Source organism: Sinocyclocheilus rhinocerous, unplaced genomic scaffold, assembly GCF_001515625.1.
Source record: "Sinocyclocheilus rhinocerous isolate Xijiao unplaced genomic scaffold, SAMN03320098_v1.1 scaffold2647, whole genome shotgun sequence".
NCBI classification, from domain to species: domain Eukaryota; kingdom Metazoa; phylum Chordata; class Actinopteri; order Cypriniformes; family Cyprinidae; genus Sinocyclocheilus; species Sinocyclocheilus rhinocerous.
This window is the reverse complement of record NW_015639108.1, coordinates 492,675-501,068: the sequence shown is the minus strand read 5'-3', so window position 1 is coordinate 501,068 and position 8,394 is coordinate 492,675. Positions and strand designations below refer to the sequence as shown.

General features: G+C 38.7%; 1 pseudogene; it reads left to right on the top strand.

The window, feature by feature from the left end:
• The first annotated feature begins 3,137 nt into the window (after positions 1 to 3,137).
• The window catches only part of LOC107751003 (kinesin-like protein KIF21B), an 86,077-nt pseudogene continuing 80,820 nt past the window's right edge, over positions 3,138 to 8,394 (top strand).

Here is an 8,394-nt window from a genome sequence, read left to right as displayed (position 1 = left end):
GTGCCCCCCCCCCCCACACACACACTGAACGAGTCAACCACACTGCTCTTCTCCTGGCTGCTGTATGGAAGCTTTTGTCTAGTGTGGGGCGACCATTAGAGTGAAGTGTGCTGGGATCTGTAAAGACTGGAGCCATGTCATCAAAAACTCTACTGCAACTTTAATTTGTTCAAATTCATCTGCACAGTGCAGAGTTGAATGAATCAGGATTAGTCCTTTGGTAACCCATGGGCAGATATGAGTTAGCAAAAACTGGATGCATAATAATATGGATGCAAAAGGTTGATTAAAGAATGTGAAATTGAATCAGCTTATGACCTCAAAACTAAATATAGCAAACTGCGCAAAAGGGATTAAGGAAACATCAAAGACAAATGAAAATGCACGTCACGATCTGTGTCATTCTGAATATATGGAATATAGTATAGCCTACATATGTGTGTGTGTGTACAACTTGCTATGTATTTATAGGAAAACAGTAATAAAACAAAACATAGACATACACATATGTACGGTGGCTGAGAAGTGCAAAACAAATCACAATTCTGAAAACAAAATAACAAATTACAAACGCAAATGCAAGTCTAAAAAACAAAATAACAATTCAGAAAACACAACAACAATTCAGAAAACATTATAACAAGTCAGAAAACACAATGACAAGTCCGAAAACAAAATAACAAGTCAGAAAACACAAAGACAAATCCGAAAACAAATTAACAAGTAAAAAAACACAACGACAAATCAGACAAACCAGAAGAGGTAGGTATAGTTTGAGACAGCGCCATTGGTTTGGGATTACTCACCGCTGACTGGACGAGACATCTGTCAATCAACGTATACAGGGAAGAACCAGCCGAAGAACAGCAGAGTCGTGGTAGAAAGTTCGGAGATGGTATTAAAGTAGCTCAGTTTAAATGTATTGTATGAATTGCCCTTACTATGGAATAAAAAATACGGAGTGTCAATTTACACTTAGTTAAAAGTGGCTGTAATACATCAGCTCCAGTGGCGCAGATGGATAAGCGCTTGTCATTGGCGTTTTGACGAGATTGACCCAGGTTCGATCCCACCTTTTGCCAAACTTTTTTTCCCTCCCTTTTCAAATCTCATATCACATCGTAAAGGCATTTATTTTCAATAAAAAGTAGAATTGTTGTTGTGTTTTCTGAATTGTTATTTTGTTTTTTAGACTTGCATTTGCGTTTGTAATTTGTTATTTTGTTTTCAGAATTGTGATTTGTTTTGCACTTCTCGGTCACCGTACATATGTGTGTGTGTATGTTGTCTTTTTGCGTTCGATTGGTTATGTATTTTAGAGAAGTCATATGTAGATTTATCTTAGAATCTGATTAATTATGATAAAATTAAGGTGAAAGGTGAAAGACTCATATTTAAGGAGGCATTTTCAAAAACATCGGCTTACAAAACCAAGATTAACACAAAAACAATCCTCTCCTAACTCTCTAAAATAGCATCATGTGATGTTTTAAATTTAGCACTTACATAAATCAATAACCCAGAAGACAGGTTTTCGAGGATATTCTTAAACATTCGCTTCCTTTGAGATGTCATTTATGATGGGGGCGTCTGGTTGAATGGGTTCAGAAGCCCTCTTGCCTGCTTTGGATTGTGGGCGGCTGCATGCTCTGCATTATGCAACATGCATTAATTGATATAAAACAGCTTCTTTAGGTTTTACAGGACTGCAACTGATACTTCCACAGGCAAAATATAATCCTCATGAGAATCTGGTGTTCTTGTGAAATTATTTAGTTGTTATTTGGACGAAGGGCTGTTTTTTTTTTTATCTTAGAAAAACTGCTACAGTTGCTCCCATTGCAGCTGCTTCATTGCTCTGAGCTCTTATAATGTCAGATTGAAGTTACAAGCTCAAACGATTGCATTAGGTTTCTATTTGAGGACAAATGCATTTCATATTTCTAGTCTTGTTAAAAATTAAAGGATATAAAGCATGCTTTTGTTCCTCACAGTTGTCTGCGACTGTTTGAAATGACACAGTTTATGGTTCCACTTTTAATGCAGAAGTAAAGTTGTGAAAGTTTCTCTGTTTCTCAACCGTTTACAGCCATGCTTGTTATTATGGTAATGTAGGCTATATCCAGTAAAAAAATTTTTTCTTTTGTTTTGACTTTGCTCTCTTGTGTATGATCTGTGACTAATGGGGTGTCGTAAATCATGCCCCTTGAACCCAGAACAATTCCACGTTAGCAGCCTTTAGATGCTTTTCAGATGTGACTTTCGTTTCGCGAATGAATCTTTCATTTGAACCGATTCTTTTTAATGACTCAGTGGAACCGATTCGCAATTTGTCTACTAACGTTGTCCGAAAATGGATTTAAAGGCACAATATGTAAGATTTTTTATTAAAATATCCCAAAACCACTAGAACAGTGTTATATATTTTGCTGACTCATATGACCCCTTTAAATTTTGTCTGATCACATAAAGGCTGGAAATGACACTTTAAACACAATGGATAAAATTAAAGACCTTTTTGTCCTTTCTCGTCTTCTAAGGCTAAAAATACACACCATTAAACTTAGACTTTTGCATAATTTACATGACAAGAGATGATCTTGACTGGAGATGGCACACATCTTCACATCACATTCTTACACATCACATGCCCCATATTTCATATCAAGCATGCACTTCACTGTAACAAAAAAATAAAAAAAATAAAAAATAAAAAACTTTATGAGGGTTTGTGGTTCTGATGGAAATGACGCCACAACAAAGTGACAGTTATCATTTGTGTAAAAATGAATAAATAATTTTCACATAATGAGTAGACATGTACAGTTTTACGTTAATTTCACTTTTTGTTCAGATTAACAGTTTTAATCATGTAAAAACAGAAACACATTTATATAACTAAAACAACATAAGATTACAAGTTCAATTATTTTTCAGTACCCTTGAGTAAAGTAGTATTAAACGGATCGGTGAATCGTTTTTCGGTTTTGTTTTGCATTCAAATGAATCGGATTTCCCAAAGCAACGTTCAGATGTGTCAACTGAAGCTTCGTTTAATCTACAACCGCTAAATCTGCTTTTAAAGGTAATCTGCCGCTGAGCTCTAATTGGCCAATTACATCCATATGTGGGCGGGGACAGCAGCTATGTGTGGTCGTGAGGCGTGCCAATCATCTGCGTTTAGACACGCCCACGCTGCTCTCAGTGAGCGCTGCACATTGAACGTGCGGTCACACAGACGCTGTGCGTGGTTTCGGATGCACGCTCTAGCACCACTCGCATATATGACAGGATACAAGCTCGAAGGAAGAAAATATGCCGAGCTCCGTCATGTTTCATGCGATTTATACACCACTGTGCTGCTTTCAGCAGTATTCTAGAGGTGAGCCGCGATGTCTGGCAGCATAACGCTGATTGACGGACCGGATCGGTGGCTCGCCTGTTAACGCACAAGAGTGTTTTCAGTTCGTGCGTAAACTTTGCGAGAACTTCGCGGCATCGCTTTCATTTTGACAGGCGAGGTGAAACGGCAGCACAAAGCATGGCGACACAAAACGACTGCTGTGTCAAGGTCTCTTTAAGGTAAGCCCGACTGTCAAAATCTGCCGACTGTGCCCCTATGCAACCATCATTTCCTATTGTTTGTAGTACAGCACACTCTTCGTTGTATTTAACGCGCTTTATTGATCATGCACTGTTTATTTACACTCAAAACAAAGAGTTTATAGGACAAACAGGGCTGTTGCAGTTCTCTGGGTGTGTGCCGCGCTAGGTAAGACCCGGGTGATAGGGTGGGCACATGCACATAGATGCAATATTGCAACCCGGAGAGAGTAAAATTGCTTGCAAGTGTCAAACACACAGCTGTGCGCGATAACTGTAGTTCCCATGTGCCGCCACATACATGTTACATGCACGCATAATAACATGCATAATGCAAATCGAGACAGAAGTTATATTTAGGTTTGGCTCGTCTCGTGCATTGCATACAAGTGTGCGGCAAGGTGCATTTAATTGCTTTCTGAGTTTTGCATAACTGCTGAAGGACGTCAGATGATGCAGGAATGTCTGCAAGGTGATAATGACACAAAGACACCCGCGCGCTCCCTCAATGTCCTTATTTCCTTTGTTAAAACCCCACATTAAGGATTAATATCGCTGTAGATCCGTATCAAATCGATTCGCATTCATCTGCAGTGATCATCAGAATTGCCAATCACATAATGCCATTATTCACTAGCGGTGAGCTCGTAAATTGAAGCGCGTGTCAGCAGTCTGGAGCGGTGAGCGGCATCGGGCTGCAGCATGACTGGAGGCGGTGGTCTAAGCATTGTCTGGATCCTCTTTCGATCAGCCTGATGGAAGAAGATAGAGATCAAGTCAACTGTCTTGGGTGTGTTATATCCCCGTAGCCCCGTTTCCATACTGTAAGCCCTGAGGTGAGCTCGTGTGCATGTGCTGTGTGGTGTTATAAATGGAAATGGAACTGTGTTGCAGTAATGCAAGATTAAAGTGGATCTGTTGTGTTGTTCAGTATTAGGAAGTGTGGCTACAGGTGCATGGTTGATTTTGACGCACGGTTTGCATAGTGAGCATGCTTTACTGTGGATGCTACTCACTCAGGGTCACACCTGCAGATGGGAGGGGGAGCATTACATCAATGAATGAAGTGGACCCACGTGTTCTGCTGAGCATCACAAAGGCAGACTGTTATTTAAAGCTATACTTTAACCGGATCCAGCTCCAATGCTTGCAAGGCAGGACTGGATTGATATTGCTCAAACATCCGTGCTGCTTGGTCAGTCAAGCGTCACTGTTAGTATTGCACATGCTTAACATAAAGGGGTGTTCACACTGACAGCGATGTGGAGCGACAAAGTGACCGAGTGTCATCCATTTTCAATGATAATTGGAAACTTCTGAGAAAAGTCAGCTTGAAAATGGCAAAATTAGTGACCCACCACCACCAGAGATGTTATTACAGAGGTGATCGACTAATGTTAATGCATGAGAAGAATCATAACACTTAATATGGCATTCTAGAAAATCAAATCTAGTTAAGGTTGTAGCTGGCTGCTGTAGTTGACTGAAGCGCAACCGAGTGCATTTGTATGTGTGTCTTTCCTTGAATGTTGGCGCAAAATATCAAACTGATAACATGGATTCGTAGTCTGAGGGTAAAATATAGAGTCTGCACCAATCATACAGTTTGCCTGCCCATTCAGTCTTAATGGGTAACGGTAAATGAGCTTGGCTTGCTGACCTTGAAGGAGGCAGGATCCCGAGGCTCAGCTTGAGCTCTGAGTTAACCCCCCTCAACACATAGAAAGAGATGTGGAAGAGGTGAAGGGATGGCGGAAGAATTGTTGCCACGACGGCTCAATGGCTGCTGCTTATATACAGGTGCATCTCAATAAATTAGAATGTCGTGGAAAAGTTCATTTATTTCAGTAATTCAACTCAAATTGTGAAACTCGTGTATTAAATAAATTCAATTAAAAGAACCAAAGACTTAAACTACTTCAGTCTGTGTGCATTGAATTTATTTAATACACGAGTTTCACAATTTGAGTTGAATTACTGAAATAAATGAACTTTTCCACGACATTCTAATTTATTGAGATGCACCTGTATATGCTTGTAATGATTGACAGGACTGAATGATTAGGCTCCTCCCGAACCTATGCTTTGAACTTCATTTCTAGAAATTAGAATCTAGTTAAAGTTTGCATGAAATAGAAATTCACACAATTTTCAAAATGCATGTTATTGATCTTATTGTGAACAATTCATTTATGCATGTTTATTTTTTTATATGTAAACTTTTATTCTTAATCACAATATCATAACTCGATCATCCAGTGAAATGCCAGCCTTCAAGTGCACTTGGGAAACTCCGAATCAGGCATTTGTTATTATGACGTCACACATTCAAGACAGAAACATAACAAGGAAGCAGCATAAACAAATTATACGTAATATCACTACTTGGTTACATAAAGAAAACAGTGGTAGTTGAGTGAATTACTTTACACCGTTCACTACAGACTTGCTTTCTGTTCACCGACATCTATATAAATGATAGATATATGGTATTATCTATATTATAGATGAGTGTTTCAGCCATGTTTCAAATTGACACCCCTTTCAGCGTCACAACTCTGCAACTCTTGTATCATCTAGAATTCTGAGTTTCCCACTTGTAAATACAACTTTGTTTGGTCATTTATGTGCTCGGAACTTGTAATTAGGAATTACATAAGATCTGCCTCCATCCAGTCAACAAGTGAATTGAATCCAGTACTTGCCATACTTTTTTTTTTTCTCTTTCATTTTTTTCTCTTTCATCACAATACGAAAGAACAATCTGTTGCTACTCTCCGTTATATCGTGAGAAGTTGCGAAAAAATGAACCAAGCGCATTTGGATGCAGTCTTTCCTTAATATCCTCCAACTAGATGAAATGATAGTCTTGAGGGTAAAACTCTGGAGTCTGCTCCAATCATAAGCAATTTTTCTATGAAATTTGTCAACACCGACTAGCCAAAATCCACAGACTGATTCTGACTCTCCCCAGATCTGGGCTGAAGTTATTGTATTGTAATCTAGCTGTACTTGTGTTTCAGGTGTTTGAGGAGGTGTAGAAAAGTATTGACCAATGATGGTTAATTTCGCAGTGTCTATCATATGCAATCCTCTTGAGGAGCGACAAACTCCTCAAACTCGACATATAAAGTCAAAACTAGGAAGCAGTGAAATCCTCAAAATGCCATTTATTTCATCTTCGGCAGTTCTTTTTTGGTATTTCCCTGCAGAGCCATTGTATAAGAGCAGACAGGATGTGATTGGGCTGGGACGGTGAGAGATTGAGGACATCAGTCAATTAGTATCTTCCTTGATGCCCACTTTAACAACACACAAGATGTGATGACGCATCTTAACAATTCAGTTCTTTCTTGATGAAATCCCAACCAGTAGCCTAATTTACAGTCTTGCGAACGGTTATACTGTTCTGCATTTACAGTATGTCATGTCATTGCTGTCGTTTGGGAAATTGACTACTTCCCCATCATTATTGAGAGACAGAATGTCCTTGCCACAGTGAGAATATGTGATCTCAACGTAGCAAGCTCAGCTTCACTTCTCATGAGTTGACCCTTTTTCTACCTCATTTCCTCTTAATCACTATCAAAGCCTGTAGTTGCGAGATTGATTATGTTTGTGCCTCTGTGGGTGGGAGTTTGCATCTGTATTGTGTGTGTGTGTCGTCCCATGGGTGTATGTCATCTGGAGGCCATCTTTCCTTGCCTTCATCCTTCTGGTGTAGAGTCTGTAGACAAGTGAGACGTTCTCCAGGAGTGTTGACTCAACAGCGCTGGTATAATTAGACACCAAGCGAAAATTTGTTCTGCTGATGATTTTCTTGCCTGATAAAAGAAGGTTATCCATACTGTGGCGGCAGGCTGTCTGTATTTGGAGGGTCTCCTAGGAATCCCTTCAGGGTCTCGAGATAACGCGTCTTATGATTTTATATTTTTAGGAATGTTCTAACATCGCTAGCTGTTTTTAGAAATAATCTCCTTTCTCTTTGAACTGAGCTCAAACTTAATGGTTGCCAGATAAGTGCCAGCATCTGACAGTTTGAGAAATGCATGATCTGTTTATGTGTCCAGTCTGCTTCCTTCTGTTTGTGGGGGGATCATGTTAATAGTTGAGGTTCCTCGGAACTAGACTCGTAATTGCTTTGTTTATGAGAATAGCATCCTCCAAGACTTCAGGGTAAAGCATTTTGGGTCTTTTGAGATCCTTGGCATCCCCAGGAGTTACATGGTGGAGGTGATCACAAATGACAGCGTGCATGATGAAGATAAAAGAAAAATCTGTTAAAATCTAGTCGCCAAGTTCTTAGAAACGGTCTCTTTGGCTATGTTCACACTGCAGGCAAATGTGGGCCAAATCCGAAATTTTTTTTTTTGCTCTCATCCGCTATGAGATTTTGACGGTATGATAACCTTAAGCAAAAATATCACGGTATCACGGTATTGTCGTTACAGCTCTAAAATGTGTTATTTTTAAATGACTGGGTAAAAAAAAAAAAATTTTTTCCGCTGAACACAATATATTTTGTTTTTGAGCAATATACATAATATTAGGAACAGTAGAATTTTTTTTTTTATTTGTTTCCTAAAAAGAAGAAAAATAAAGACTGACATCTTTATTTAATCTAAATCTGTAATTACGGTTATTTAAATTTAGTTATACAATTCATATACATATCATTTATATAATTTCATATCATTTAGTTATATAATTTCATATACATAATTTGATTTAATAATAACCCAATTTAAAGTATAAACAGAATGTTCTGTCCTGACTAGCTTTATGAAATTA